The following is a 16235-nucleotide window of genomic DNA, read 5'->3' on the forward strand; positions in this document are numbered from 1 at the left end:
GCAGTGCCTGGGGGGCATCACTTTAAAATTCCAGCCCCTAGAGATACACAATGGACACTCCCCCAACCTGCCCACCTGCAGCCTTTCCCTTATAGGTGGCAACTCCTTTCTCCTAGATGTTCAGGCCTGAAACCTTGTAGCCATCATCCTCTTATTATCTTAAGCCCCACATCTACCTCATCAACTTATCCTGTTTCCTATGCCTTCAAAATATATCCAGAATCTGACAATTTTCCTGAACCTCTACACAACTGTTCTTGTCCAAGGATTTCTCACCTGAATTACTGCACAAGCCACCTCACTCACTTCTCTGCTTCCACCCATGACCCCCAGGAATTGATTCTCAACAGAGCAGCCAGAGTGATCTCTTCAAAAGTTAAGTCAAAACATGTCACTTCTCTGCTCAAAATTCTGCAATAGCTTCCCAGTTCATCAGATTAAAATCCCACATCCACACAATCAACTGGAACACATCTCAGGTAACTCATCTCTTGCTACCTCTTTGAACTTAGGTCTCATCACTCTTTTCTTTTGCTCAACAGCTCCAGCCATCTGGTCTCACTGTAACTCTTCAGGTATGAGACGTATCATCCCATATGTTACATGCTATTACCTTTGTATGGAATGCTCTTCCTCATGTATCTAAAGGGCTCATTCTCTATGTCCTTCACTGCCTCACATCTCTGATCCAATGTTACCTTCCTGGAGCAGGCGCCCCAGCCTCCCTTTGCAGGTGCTCTATTACCTATATTCTGAATTCAGCATATACCACATATGTTTTTGTTTATTTTCAACTCCTCATCCCCTTACCCATCCCTGACCCCACAATAGTAAACTCCATGGCAATGGAGGATTTGTCTTATTCACTATGGCTTCACCAACATCTATAATAGTGGTCAGCACTGCAAACTGGCTTTACTCTGACTCTAGAGATAAACTCAGTTTCAAACACCATTCTCAAAATACACATTATACTGATGCTGCCACATGAAATGAAATTAACAAACATCACATTTTCCCTTTCTTTTCTTTTCCTTTTCTTTTCTTAAGTGTAAATTAGGTCTGCCTTTCAACTTTTTTGTAACTTTTAACAGCACTTTGTTAAGAAGATATTTATCCAAATGTCAGAAGTACCAACATGGAATGTGAAATAGATAGTAGGAATAGGAACTCTCTGCTTCTAGAAGATGTATATTTTCGCATTATAAAAGTATTTAATGGTCTATGTATTTTAATTTTTGCCTAATCAAAAATTACAGGATTAAATATTTCTTTATAAGCATTAATATGCATTTTCAAAATTTTCATTTTAATTTACCTGCTCTTCACCTTGAATTTTTAAATGTTTTAACTTTCTGGGCATCTTTTCTTGACAATTTTTAAACATAAAAAATAACAAGGGTGTAAAAAATAAACTCTTTTGATATAAAAAAAAAAAGAAAAAGAAGCCTACTAGGCATGAAAACAATGCAATAAAACCTCTGTAACTAAAAAGAAAAAAAAAACTGATATGGTTCTAAGATGTTAACAAATACTTATACACAGTTATAGCCTTTGTTGCCAAACGCAGGACAGGATAGCAATTTTACTGAGGCCCAGAGAAATTAAGTGATTTGCTTAATTTCATGGAGCTTATACTTGTCAGAGTCACACCCTTAATACAATTCTAACTTTAAATGCTGGGCATACAAAATGTTGTTCAGGCCGTTAATTCTAAACTATCAAAATGCAGCATAATTTGAAGTTTTCTTGAGGTACTTACACTCTGGTTAAAGATATAAAATATATGTTCAAGAAATAAGGTACAAAGAAGGTAAATGTTTCATATCTACTAAAAGCTTCCAATTACGTCTGTATGTGATTTTCACTACAACCCTATAAGGGTAATAGAGCATGCCTTACCATCTTTATCAGGCAGGATGTAGAGTTATGCTGTAGTAACAAAGAATCCTCAAATCCCAGTGACTTTCCACAATCAGCATTGATTTCTTGCTCATTCTGCATGTCCTGCAAATCAACTGTGGCTCTGTAGCCTCTATTTGGGATACCATAGTTTTCAGGAAAAGAGAAAAGAGAGATATGGTAAACCACTACATCCTAGAAATGACACAGCTCAATTCTGCTCATATTCTATTGGTCAAATTCTTGACTTCTGAGTGAGATGTATTCACCTTCCCAAGAATGGGCAGAGCAAAGTCCCAAGACCAAGCCCAATGTCAATATCAGTGGGGAAGTACAATCCTCCCTTAGGGATTATATTTGAGATAGAATACAGTCTACTACACAACCTACATTATATAAATGAGGAAAGTAGAATTCAGAAAGTATAGGTGGTTAATTGGCCAGAGTATAGAATTCAGCTCAAAGTCATTATTCAAGTCCCAAGTTCATTATTCTACATTGAACTGCACTGCTTAAAAATTCAGCAGCAGCACCATGGATATCCCTGAATAGAGGTCAGCCATGCTGGTGAAGAGACAAAGAAAGATCCTTCTTATGCTCCATATGCTCCACATCTCAACCTCTGATCCTATGAAGTGGAACATCTCTGAGGAATTTGATCATCTCTGAGGAACTCTTGGCCTCCATAAAGCAAGAGGCCATTTACTTTGAAAATAAGTATTCTAGCCTGAGTTCTGTGAGCTTCAGTTTTTCCAACAGTAAAAAGCAACTGGACAGGCTGCTCCCTAAATTCTTTCACAGCTATAGCATTCAGTGGAACCAAGACTTATTTATAAAGGCCTCATACAGCCTGATAAATCATTTCATTTTCATAATATTCTTTTGTCATAAGATACAAACATAAAGGAAAATGTTTCACAGTAGAGAAAAATAGGACATAAACCTAGTCTGAGGTAAATATTCTTCTAATTTTTGTTATCTAAAATGATGAATCTTATGAAAGGAAAGAATTTTACCCTTAAGTGTTTTTTTGGTTTTTTTTTTAATAAAAATAATGAAGTCAAAAATAGTGTTCAACACATTCTTGGCAAAATCCAGACTGTGGGGAATTCTGCATTACAAATGATCCAATTGCTTCAACAAATAAAGTACGAAGAAGCAATGTATAAATAAAAGAGTGTCTTAAAATACACATGAAATAAGTTTCACTGTTCCTGATTAGAACAAACTAACTGCAAAAATTTTAGGTGACAATAAAGGATATTTGAAACCTGACTGTGTATTTGAAACTATAGAAATACTGCTATTGCTTCCAGTTTTAGAATTGTACCTTTTAGTGATACAAATTTCAGTATTTACAGATGAAATTGTCTGGGAAACAAATTTCACCATGGCGCTATGGGGCTGAGGGGAGTGGATAGAAATATAAAGACAACAAGCATGTCCCTGAGTTGATAATGGTCAAAGCTGGGTGTTGGTGAAAACATTAGGATTTGTTATATTCTTTTCTATTTTTTTGTAGATTTGTAATTTTCCATATTAAAATATTTATGGCAGTTTAAGGTAGCAATCCCTGTCCAGTATTTAAGACCACAGCACCAATTTTATTGTTTTGGGGTTTTTTTTTTTCTTAACTTATGAAGCTTCATTCATCTGCTAAATCATCTGCTAAATACTATCACCTTAATTATTTATTTATAAGTTGAAACTAGAAGACTAAAAAGTTAGATCAGGCCCCAACCTTCTATGCTATGACATTTACATTATTGGAGACATAGAAAACATTAAAGCCACCCCATTTTCTTAAGTTGTAACCAGATTGGACCAAAATGAACATTTTCTACTTAAGAGTGTATGTATTTGGGGCAGAGGGTTAACTACATTTAAATGTGTCACTACTGACACAGACCACAATTTGCCTGGCATTTGAAACATATAAAAGAAACAACTTTTCTCTGGCCTAATTCCTTACGTTTAAGTATTCCACTTTCTATTTGTAATGATATGACACAAAGATTTGGATGTGAAGATGAACATCCCAATGCTTAAGACCTTCATCAATCATAGTGTAATAAGACTCAAAAGTACTGCAACTCCATTTTTTCCTTACTCCTAGAAACTCACTCATAGAACCTATATTTGCAGCTTAGACTTGACCTTGATTTTTGATGTCAAAATGAGGTTGCTTCCAGTCAGGAGTTCTTCCTGCAAATTCCATACAACAATATGTGAATTTTATGTTTAATAATGCACTTACATATCTGGGATGTCAGCTTACCAGCAAAAATCCAATATGAAATCCTTGAGTAGATTTAACTTGAATCACTTGTGGCTGACACAGTAAAGATCCAGTGCTGTAGTGTTTAATACATGGTCTGGAGTGAGATGCTGCATTGTGCTTCGATGCAGCTCAGTCGGATGCAGAAGAAATCCAGCATAGTGTAATGTTGAGTGAGTTGCTCAACAAGCTCCAGCAATATGACAGGGTAGTATGGTCTGTGCAAGCATGTGGTCCTTGTGTGTGTGACATTTCATGTCTGCCTGCTGCTTGTGTTGTTTGTGTGGAAACCTAACCACAGGAGAGGTCACACTGAGCACATGAGAAGCCTTAGGATGAAGAACGTTTATTGCAGAATTTCAAGTCACAGAGCACAACTGCCTGCAGGTTAACGTGGTGAAACAACACCTAAGTCAGAAGTACTTGATTTAGATTCCCTTGGTAACTAGATCAGAACTAAGATAGATACAAATTGCTTTTACAGAATCTCCTCAAATTTCACTCATTTTTCCTCTCCGTATTATTTTTCCATTTCCTTTTGGGACCTACCCACAGCATTATTCCCTTATGGTTTGGTAGAGAAAATAAATCACTTTAAACAAAATTAAGTAGCATAATTCTATTTAATGTAACAAAGCACAGTAGTTAAGACTAATTCTGGACCCAGACTACCTTGCCTTTTATCACTTACTTGCTGTGTGACTTAATAAAGTAGAACAAACCTGACTCCATATTGGATCTATCCCTTTACTCTAACCTTGGTACTCTGTTGCCTGTGCTTAGTCATGCTGGCTCTGCATCTTTTGTAAAAGAATGTTGCCCACAGCCTGAAATATACAGAATTGCCCATTCTCAAGGCTCTGAACTTTAAAGTTATAACACTTTTCCATTCAGGTAGAGAGAAAAAGTTACAGAATAGAGAATAATATTTGTCTTATTGGAGGTTTATAGGAACATTGTTACTAGACCTACATGGACAGCTGCAATAGCAAAGGATTCCTGCCCCAAGAAGTTTGCAACAACTAGTCACACACCTTCCCCTTTTAGTATAAAAGAATCCTGAATTCTAACTTGGGGAAGATGGTTCCTTGGGACACTAGTCCTCCATCTTCTCTGTCTGCTGGCTTTCTGAATAAAGACACTGTTCCTTGCCCTAATACCTCATCTCTTGATTTATTGGCCTACCTTGCAGCCAGCAGTACAGCTTGAATTCAGTAACATGACCTTGCACAAATTATTTAACTTCTCTAGGCCTCACTTTCCTCATCTGTAATATGAAACCAAGAACAAAACTTCATAGAGTTGCTATGAAATTTAAGAGATAATCAATGAAAACTCCTAGCTCTGTGTCTGATATGTAGTTGAAGCTCTGAAAATGTTAGCTAGCTGGAAAAGGACAAGGAAGAAGGGAAGTTTTCCAGTTGGTTCAACAAATAAATATCAGGAGAGATGTTGGGAGTGGGGTGGTATGGAGAGTGAAAACAGGAAGGGGGAAAGTACAGATAAAAAAGGAAAAAGTGCTGAGAGAAAAACCTATACCCAGTGTGAAAAACAATGATGCAGGAAAAGCAACAAAGAGAAACATGTTCATAGAATGTGAATCTTTTCAATTCAATCCCATCTGCAATTGCCTAGAGTGTAATAGATGCTGAATAAGATACTAGATTTGAATAAACATAGTAATAATCACAATAATGAGATGAGATGGTACTTGCCTGTAAGAGATCAGAGTCTAGTAAAACCAACCTATAAGCTCCCTGTTAAGGGCAAGCATGGGGACTATTGGAGCTCAAGAGTAGGAGAGTTAGGTTAGAGAGAATCAGAGGAGTTTTGTTGAGGAGGTAACTCTTAACTGGGACTGTAAAGGAAAACTAAGTTTTTGTCTGTTACAGTAGGATTGAAAGGTTGGTCCCAGCAAATGCAAAATGAAGTAGACTTGAAGAAAGGTATGACTGAAAATTCCAAGGACCTCATATGGAAAGGAGCCTAACACTGAGATCAAGGGAGTGGTGAGACGGGAGATTGGAACTAAAAGAGCTTTCCATTTGGACTCTATTAAAAACAGTAGTAGCAATTTAGAAATATAAAGCAAAAGAATGTAATCAAATTGACTTGGGAGTAGAGGTGGCAGGGGTGAGTAGGAGAAGAATAGGTAGACAGAAAGGAGTCATTCTAGACTTCTGACTTGGTGATATGGAGAGTTGTGGGGATATTTGTAGAAAGAGAAATTACAAAAGAAGGGGCAGAGGACAGGAGGTGTATGATGAGTTTGGTTTTGTTCTGAGTTTGAAATCCATGTCCAACCTCCAGATAAATTCTTCCAATGTTTTGAAGACCACTGGATGATAACTGTTGAAAATAAATATATTTACATCTGTGTCTCTATTTCTGCCCTGCAAACGGGTTCATCTGTACCATTTTTCTAGGTTCCAAATATATGCGTTAATATACGATATTTATTTTTCTCTTTCTGACTTACTTCACTCTGTAGGACAGTGTCTAGATCCATCCACATCTCTACAAATGACCCAATTTCGTTCCTTTTTATGGCTGATTAATATTCCATTGTATATATGTACCACATCTTCTTTATCCATTTGTCTGTTGATGGGCATTTAGGTTGCTTGCATGACCTGGCTATTGTAAATAGTGCTGCAATGAACATTGGGGTGCATGCGTCTTTTTGAATTATGGTTTTCTTTGGGTATATACCCAGTAGTGGGATTGCTGGGTCTTATGGTAATTCTATTTTTAGTTTTCTAAGGAACCTCCATACTGTTCTCCATAGTGGCTGTATCAATTTACATTCCCACCAACAGTGCATGAGGGTTCCCTTTTCTCCACACCTTCTCCAGCATCTGTTGTTTGTAGATTTTCTGATGATGCCCATTCTAACTGGTGTGAGGTGATACCTCATTGTAGTTTTGATTTGCATTTCTCTATTAATTAGTGATGTTGAGAAGTTTTTCATGTGCTTCTTGGCCATCTGTATGTCTTCTTTGGAGAAACGTCTATTTAGGTCTTCTGCCCATTTTTTGATTGGATTGTTTGGTTTTTTTAATATTGAGACACAGATGTAGAGAACAAATGTATGGACACCAAGGGGGGAAAGTGGCGGGGGATGGTGGTGGTGTGATGAATTAGGAGATTGGGAATGACATATATACACTAATATGTATAAAATGGATAACTAATAAGAACCTGCTGTATAAAAAAATAAATAAAATTCTAAAATAAAAAAAGAAAGAAAAACTGAGAACAAAGAAAAAAAGAAAGAAAAGAAATATATTTAAGTTTTCAGTAAATAAATGTTGATTGACTGTATGCTGTATGCTGCCATTTTCCCCAGAATGTCTGATTCCTCCAACTAGACTTAAATTGCCCAATACCTAAGATAAAATCATATCTTTCCTTCTTATTGCACAGTACCCTGAGCATAGTGTTAGCTATGTAGGTACATATAATAAATAGCTGGGTAAACTAAATTGTATTTTGTACAGTAGGAACTAGTTTTAAGTAGGAAAATGCTTATTAGGCTCTTAGTCAATTGAAATACTAAAAAGTAAAATAATTTATAAAATAAAGATCAGTTACCAATATAAGCTGTCCGGAGTTTAGAAGTGTTTCAATTCTAATAGAACCAACTAGCTTCATTGAAAACACAGAGTAAGACCTATATGCTTTTAAAATAAACATTTATAATATCTTAATACTGAATTAACCACATTTTCTAATTTTTTTTTTTTTGATTCTTGTGGATTAAAGTGTATTACATAAGACAGAGGCCTCAAATCCCTCATGTTTAATTGTTTGCTGAACATCTCCCTTTGGGCATCCTCACAAGTTCTCAGACTCCCTGTGTCTTGATCTGAACTCTCCTTTTAACAGATCTTCCCACCAATCTCTGCTAATGACATCCCCTCCTCCCAATTATTCAGGTTCAAAAACGCTTATGCAACCAGGCCTTCCACTTCCTCTTGTCTCATGCCCCATCATTTGCCAAGTTCTCATATTTCTTCTTACCAATAAGCCCTTTAATCACCATTTTTGTGCTGATTTTACTTTCCTTTTGCTCTTCCCAACACACTTGCCTTTCCATTGTTTCATATCTCACCAGTCAATCTTTTACCTATTACAGATTTACTTGTACTAAAAATGCATGAGCTAATTTTATCTCACAAAAAGAAATTATTGAGAGGAGGACAATTAACACAAAATTGGAGATAAAGTTATTCAGCACAGCTTCTTCCCACTTCAACTCTAGGCATCATAGGATAACATATCAAGAGGTCACAAAATGCCATTACAACTCCAGACCCTGGTTGTCAGGCTATATTTAAACTTCATCTCTTCTAGCAATTGAAAATTTTGTGGGTAGAGGGCAGCCCACTCACAATGTAGCAAGTCAGCAAGAGGCTTTGTAACAATCTACACTTGTTTTATTATAGTAGGTATTTTTAGAGGATTAAAATGGAAAACTGGCTGTTATACACAGCACTCAATATGAAACCTTTTTATAGACCACAGGGGGATTCTTTTTTTGTTTTATAAAGGGGGGAAGTAATAAAATGAAGGACACACCCAGTCACAAACAAAGCAAAACAAACACAAACACCTTCTGACAATTTTCTATGGAGAGAAGGTGTTTTGGAAAGGAGTCATAGCTTAGAGTCACAGGGTTTTAGAGCTGGATGAGGCCATAGAGATCATTCTTTACAAATTACAAATGGGGGAAACAGACTACCGGAGTGTGCCACTTTCCCAAGGCACAGTTAGTTAACTTTTCATCAGGGACTAGAACTTGAATCTCTTAAGTCCCAGTCCCAGGATTTTTTAAATCCTAAAAAAGGTGGGAAACAAGTGCTATTTCCCAAGGAATCACTTATCTACTGGCAAAAGAAGGTTTTGCCTACCTGAAAAAGACACAATCTGCATTACAACCTGGTTTAAAATATGAAGCAGTCACCCTGACAATTCTCTTGGAAAGTTCTTTAAGGCAAGTTCAATATCTTCCTACTGAGTTTCCTGGCTGTCCTGAGAAACTTATGCCAGGGCCATAGTTACTTCTACAGACTTTTCATACAAGAGACTAAACTAGCGGCTTCTGAATTATGATCCCTGAGCTATTTGGGGTTTGGCATAACTTACAGTTTAGCAGAGAAGTAAATTTTCAATTTCCAGAAGAGTGAATTTGGGAAGGGGAGAAAGATAAATGTTTTTAACTGAAAAGTGAAACAAAAACTGTGAATTTTACCAGGAAAGATAGACAGTAATTTCATTGTGTGTGTGTGTGTGTGTGTGTGTGTGTGTGTGTGTGGAGAGAGAGAGAAAGAGAGGGAGAGAGAGAGAGGAAGAGAAAGTGCTAAAAAGACTATAAAAGAGCATAATAACAAAAACACAGCATTGTGCCTATGTGTACTAGCTGGCAAGCTAGACAGACCACTTGCTGAAATTCTCAGGGCTTTGAAAAAAGGCCACTGGGATGAAAGAAAAACTCATCCCTATACAGAAAAATGCAGTCTCTTTTCTGATATGACTAAGAAATAATTATTCTCAAAGATCCTGTGGTCTTTGCCTCCACTTGTGCAGCAGAATAAGAAATAAATAGCATAATAGCATTCACCAGGGAGAAACCTTATATGTCCCTGGCAGTGTGTTGTAGCATACCAGAGAAAATTAACTGCTTCAATTCAGATAGGTTCCTGGATCATAGAAACCTCCTGTTGAGAATTCATCATTTATGCTCAGTTTTTCAACTGGCCATATTTACAATCAGTTACACATACACACCCACTACTAACAGTCACACATGCATATGTATCCCATGTGTGCATATGAGCACCCACTCGCTCACACATTCACACACATACACACACACACACACACACACACAGCTAAAGTTGACACATGGCTACAATTTTCTTATTGTCCCAAATTGAATTTGAATATACAGTAAGCAAGATGGATGATGATAGTTTTACAAGGTCTGGAGATAATTTATCAATTGAACTTCAAAGGTCTCTCAGCTTTTCTGCACTGGTCATTATTAAGTAGGAATATATGTAATCATTTGAGAAGGAAATTGTTAGATTTAAACAAAGGTCAACTAATCTTGAACCAATGTAAATTTCTAATGCATCATCTATCCCCAACTCCTTGTTTTCCTAATCTGCCTTTTCTTCAAACACAGTCAACACTTCCCTAATGTCTTTAGATCTGGGATAGAGAAGTTGATCTATGGAGAGGATAAGAAATTAATGAAATTTAACAAGATGTCCCTATTCTTGCATCCCTGGGATAAATCAAGGATGGTATATGGTTCTTTTAATGTATTGGATTAAGTTTGCTAATGTTTTGTTGAGGAATTTAGCATCTATGCTCATCAGTGATATTGGCCTGTAATTTTCTTTTTTTGTGATATCTTTGTCTGGTTTTGCTGTCAGGGTGATGCTGGCCTCACAGAATGAGTATGGAAGCCATCCTTCCTCTGAAATTTTTTGGAATAGTTTGAGAAGCATAGGTGTTAACTCTTCTCTAAATGTTAGGTAGAATTCATTTGTGAAGCCATGTGGTCCTAGACTTTTGTTTGTCGGGAGTTGTTGTTGTTTTTTTCATTACCAATTCAATATCATCACTGGTAATTAGTGTGTCTATATTTTCTATTTCTTCCTGGTTAGTCTTAGGAGATTGTACAGCTATATGTAAAAGAATAAAATTAGAACATTTTCTCACACCATATGCAAAAATGAACTCAAAATGGATTAAAGACCTAAATGTAAAACCAGAAACCATAAAACTCCTAGAAGAAAACATAGGCAGAACACTCTTTGACATAAATTGTAGCAATATTTTTTTGGATATGTTTCCTAAGGCAAAGGAAACAAGAGTAAACATAAACAAATGGGGGCTAATTAAACTTAAAAGCTTTTTCACAGAAAAGGGAACCATGGACAAAATGAAAAAAAACAAAAAAGAATACTCACTGGGAGAAAATATCTGCAAATGAATTGATTGATAAGGGTTAGCATGCAAAATGTATAAGCACTTCATGCAACTCAATATCAAAAAATCAAACAACCCAACTGAAAAATGGGCAGAAGACCTGAAGAGACATATTTCTAAAAAAACATACAGATGGACAACAGGTACATGAAAAGATACTCAATATTGCTAGTCATCAGAAAAATGCAAAGAAAACCACAACAAGGTACTGCCTCATCCTGTCAGAATGGCTATCATCAGAAACACCACAGACCTCACTAACAAACATTGGCGAGGATATGGAGAAAAGGGAACCCTTGTACACTGTTAGTTGGAATGTAAATTGATAAATCCACTGTGGAAAACAGTATGGAGTTTCCTCAAAAAACTAAAAATTGAACTATCACATGATCCAACAATTTCACTCCTGGGTATATATCTGAAGAAAACTAAAACACTGATTCAAAGAGATACAGTGCTCATAGCAGCATTATTTACATAGCCAAGATATGGAAGCAACCTAAGTATCCAGCAACAGATGAATGAATAAAGAAGATGTGGTATATACATACAATGGAATACTACTCTGTCATGAAAAAGCATGCAATTTTTCCATTTGCAACAACATGGATGGAGCTGGAGGGTACTATTCTTAGTGAAATAAGTCAGACAGAGAATGACAAATACTGTATGATATCACTTACCTGTGAAATCTAAAAGAATAAAACAAACATGTATATAACAAAAAAGAAACAGACTGACAGATATAGAGTACAAACTAGTGATTACTAGTGGGGAGAGGGAATTAAGTGGTACAAACTACTATGTATAAAATAAAGAAGCTACAATGTTGTATTGTAGATTAAAGGGAATATAGCAATATTTTATAATAACTATAAATGGAGTATAATCTATAAAAATTTTGAATCACTCTGTCGTACTCCTGAAAATAATCTAAGAATGTAAATCAACTGTACCTTAATTTTGTAAAAAAATGAAAAATAACTGAAAAAATTACAGGTCAAAAGAAAATGAAAAAGAAAAAAAAGATGTCCCTCTTCTTAGGTTCACATGGTAGAAAAGGCTTGATAGCTTGGAAATCTGTTGTCTGCTGAGATTTCAAGGCAAAATGTAACTAAAATTAAGAAATGGGCAAGGTTGAAAAACATGGGTAAGGCAGAGAAGAATTAGAGCATTTAGCTATCCCTCAAAAGTCTACAAGCAACTACTTCTTCTAGAGCAATTGATATATATTGGCACTGTGTGAAGCCATTTGCCAGCATTTGTGCATTTAACCTTCAGCACAATACTCTTTCCAGTCCCATTTTACATATGAGAAAAACTGATCTTAGAGTGGTTAAATAATTTCAGTTAGCAATCAGTGAAGCTGGCACACAAGAACAGGTTAGTTTGACTCCTAAGTCCATCCTTGCACTACATGCCATGGGTGAGAAACCATGGGAGCCCTAGAGATGATCTTTTCAGAGTAATAGCTATATTTGGCAGGTTCTCCATTTTTAGTTTGTTAACTAAAGTACGAACAGAAAAGAACATGGAAGTGTGAAAGGGCAGGTAACACTCCAGAACTGCTCTTGTTTTTGTTAACAGTTTACAGCTAAGTTGACCTCTGGTCGGAAGATACTTATTTAACACCTGTATTTACAAGGAACACTTCTTCAGGTATCAGAAATACAAGAGATTGGAAAAAAAGGAGTAAGACACAAAATCTGCCCCTGCCATCATTGTTAATAATGTTATAGCAAGCATAAGACAGGCACCAAAATAATTTTAAGACAAGCCAGGTGAACTCTAATGGAAGCATAAAAAAAATCATCCCAGGAAAGATGGTATTTTAATTGAGAATTTAAAAATGGATATAATTTGAGAGGCTAACAAGGGAATGAGATTTCCTTGGTAGGACAAACACTAACAGCAAAGGTCCAAGGCTTGAAACCTTGAGCTCAATTCAAAGGTCATCTGGTGTATCACCCTGACTAGATGACAGAGTTGAATAATGGGAAGGAGTGGTAGAGAAGGGTAAGACTGGGTCTATGTTGTAGAAAAAATGTAGAAAAAATTACATTTGACAGAATTTCGGTTTGCTTTGTTCTTCTGTTTTTTTCTAAATTGGTTGTTTATAATAGTATTGTGTGGAAGAGTTACAAATCGCCATGACAACAATTGCTAGTACTGGAAATCTCCAAGAAAATATTCTATTTATGAATTTAATTTGGATACCTTTAGTGACTCCTAATTACTCAAGAAGCAAATACCCCAAAGGAACATCAATATTAAAAATTTATTTTGGCATTCTATGCAAATAGATGGAGAGTGCTTGAGACTATTTCTTTCATAAACACTTATTATTACATAATTACCTGATGTTATTCCCACAGCTTATCAAGAAGATTCAAGGCAATAACCAGTTGGGATAATCATTGCATATATCTCCCCAAAACAACCCAAAAGATTTTGTTTTCTGTTTCCGTTTGGCTGTACAAATGCAATCAGATAATACTGAATTATCTGTAGCGTGCCAAGGAGATCAGACCTACTAAAGTCTTAAAATCCTGCAAATCTCATTCAGGCTTTGTTGTTGTTGTTGTTTTAATGCAATGTGCTTGGAATTAGGGAAATGAAAAGAGGGCTATGTAGTTTGTCCTTCGATTCACCATGAAGTTGATTATCAACTTTACTTTCACGAGTGTTACATTTATAAAGTCCTTTACAATTCCTGGTTAGTCCTCTGTTCACCTGTGGGGTACAGCTTAAATTTAATCACCAGGAAAGTCGAGGTATTGAAATAACAAGTTGTCTCCAATGTTGAAGGCAGGGGATTCTAGTACGAAAAAAATAGTTGGAAATAAATAAGGTTGGAAAAACTACAATAAATCTTTCTGTTTTCTAGAGCTGTAAATTGAAAGCCCCCCAAAAAAGCAGCAGTTAGTGGCCCAAAGAGTAAAATACAGCAGATCCCACAAATTAGTGGTTTGAGCCTAGAAAGAAAATCTGACGTGAATGCCTGATTTAAATCTCAGTTCTTGGCTTGATTTAGCATGTGACTAAACTCGGTATGAGTAGAATCAACACTTCACATTGATGAACATGAAAAAACAGCTTCACCTCCTTTCTCTCCAATATTTCAGACAAATTCATGGGAAGATATATTTTCTTTTAAATAACATCTCTGATATTTACATTAAATTCAATCGAAAATATAATTTTCCATAGGAATTTCCTTCATAACAAACATTTTAAAATGCCTTTGTGATAGGTGATGATACTAAGTTAAACTGCTTAGGAGTGGAGGTTTCAATTGGTGTTCAGTTGAAATTTGACTGTCATCTGACCCGAATCCCCAATAGTTCATGCAGTAATCTTTAAACTTCCTTCTATTTTTAGATTCTTTACTTCCCTTCTAATACATACTTTAATGCTTTGCATCAGTTGGAAAAATATCATTGCCCATTATGATTGTTCAAATATCATTCTCCTACCCAGAATGATGAATGCTTTTATTTTACTTATTAAATTAAATCTAAATTCCAAATTTGGTGAGTGAATTTGAAAGCCTCCCATAATCTATGCCTTTCTTACCCAGCTGTGCTTGCTGTATCCAAACAATACATTTCTGTTCCTCCTCATTGCATGCCTCTTCCCTGAACATGCATTCTCACTTCTCCCACCTTATCTTTGTATAATTTGCCTTTACTTCTATGAAACCCATGGTTTCTGATTCTCTAAATGTGACAGGTCCTCAAGGCCCAGCTTAAATTCCCTTTCTTCCAGCCTGTGATGGACAGGAATGCTGGTGAATAGACATTGCATTTGCTGATGGTGTGATAAAATTTAGCATGCTTAAAGGTAACATAGTTTATGTTTCTCTTGTTTTGTTAAAAGAAGTTATCACAGTTCTGTAAGCGCAGTAAGTCCTTTATAAATATTGATTGATTGATGCTTCCATAGCTAATTTCCCTCTGGCACCTCTGTAGAGATAGAGAAAATACATTTATGAAATCACTGTGTATTATACCCTTGTACAACTGTGAATAAGTCACCTGGTGTGTGTGTTCAGTTGTTTGAAAGCCTCGTTATACTATTAACTATCATTATACATTTAAAAAGTTCATAGTTTCAGATTAAAAGTGACTCACCATGGCAAAATACAGCATAATTAGATGCATTATGGTCTACAGTGTTCACATGTATCAAGATCCCTCTACTGTGGTCTCTTAAAAACTGGAACACAAGCCAAATAGAGTCAATTATTATAAACAAAACATAATTCCAGTGACACACAAGCTCTTCTGAAGCATCGTTCATGCACAGTCAGTGCTGTTCTATGGAGCTGAAGGATGAATGGTAAAATAGCACCATTCACAGGAGGTGCATTTTATTGGATGCCTAAGTAAACTACTGCTATGTCTCCATATTTTAGAGCAAACATATCACAGATAGGATATTTCCTTTATGTGATGGGCTTACTCCTGGAAAGTTGTGGGTATGAGTATGTTTGTAAGCTTTTTTGTGGATTAAATCCTACTTTTCCCCTATTGGCTTACACTAGGTTTGTATTTCAGATTTTTTTATTCTTTTTTTTTCTCAGTAAACTCTAATTCCAAATTAAAAAATTTTCTGGGGCTTCCCTGGTGGCGCAGTGGTTGAGGGTCCGCCTGCCGATGCAGGGGACATGGGTTTGTGCCCCGGTCTGGGAGGATCCCATGTGCCGCGGAGCGGCTGGGCCCGTGGGCCATGGCCGCTGGGCCTGCGCATCCGGAGCCTGTGCTCCCAACGGGAGAGGCCACAACAGTGAGAGGCCCGGGTACTGCAAAAAAAAAAAAAAAAAAAAAATTTTCTGCCCTGCCATCAAGATTATTTTTTAATTCATGATCAAATGATTAACTGCTTTCCAAAAATTTTATTTTTAAGTCTGGTAGTAAATATTTCACAATAGTTGTTTTACTGATTTATATGCTTGCTGCTGATATACCTGAATTTTTCTTAAAGTGAAGGTGTACTGACAAAAACTTTAGTTAGACTTTTTTTTTTAATTCAGTTTTCACCATCTCTTTCC

This window comes from Lipotes vexillifer, unplaced genomic scaffold (assembly GCF_000442215.2).
Source record: "Lipotes vexillifer unplaced genomic scaffold, Lipotes_vexillifer_v1.1 scaffold842, whole genome shotgun sequence".
Lineage (NCBI taxonomy): Eukaryota > Metazoa > Chordata > Mammalia > Artiodactyla > Lipotidae > Lipotes > Lipotes vexillifer.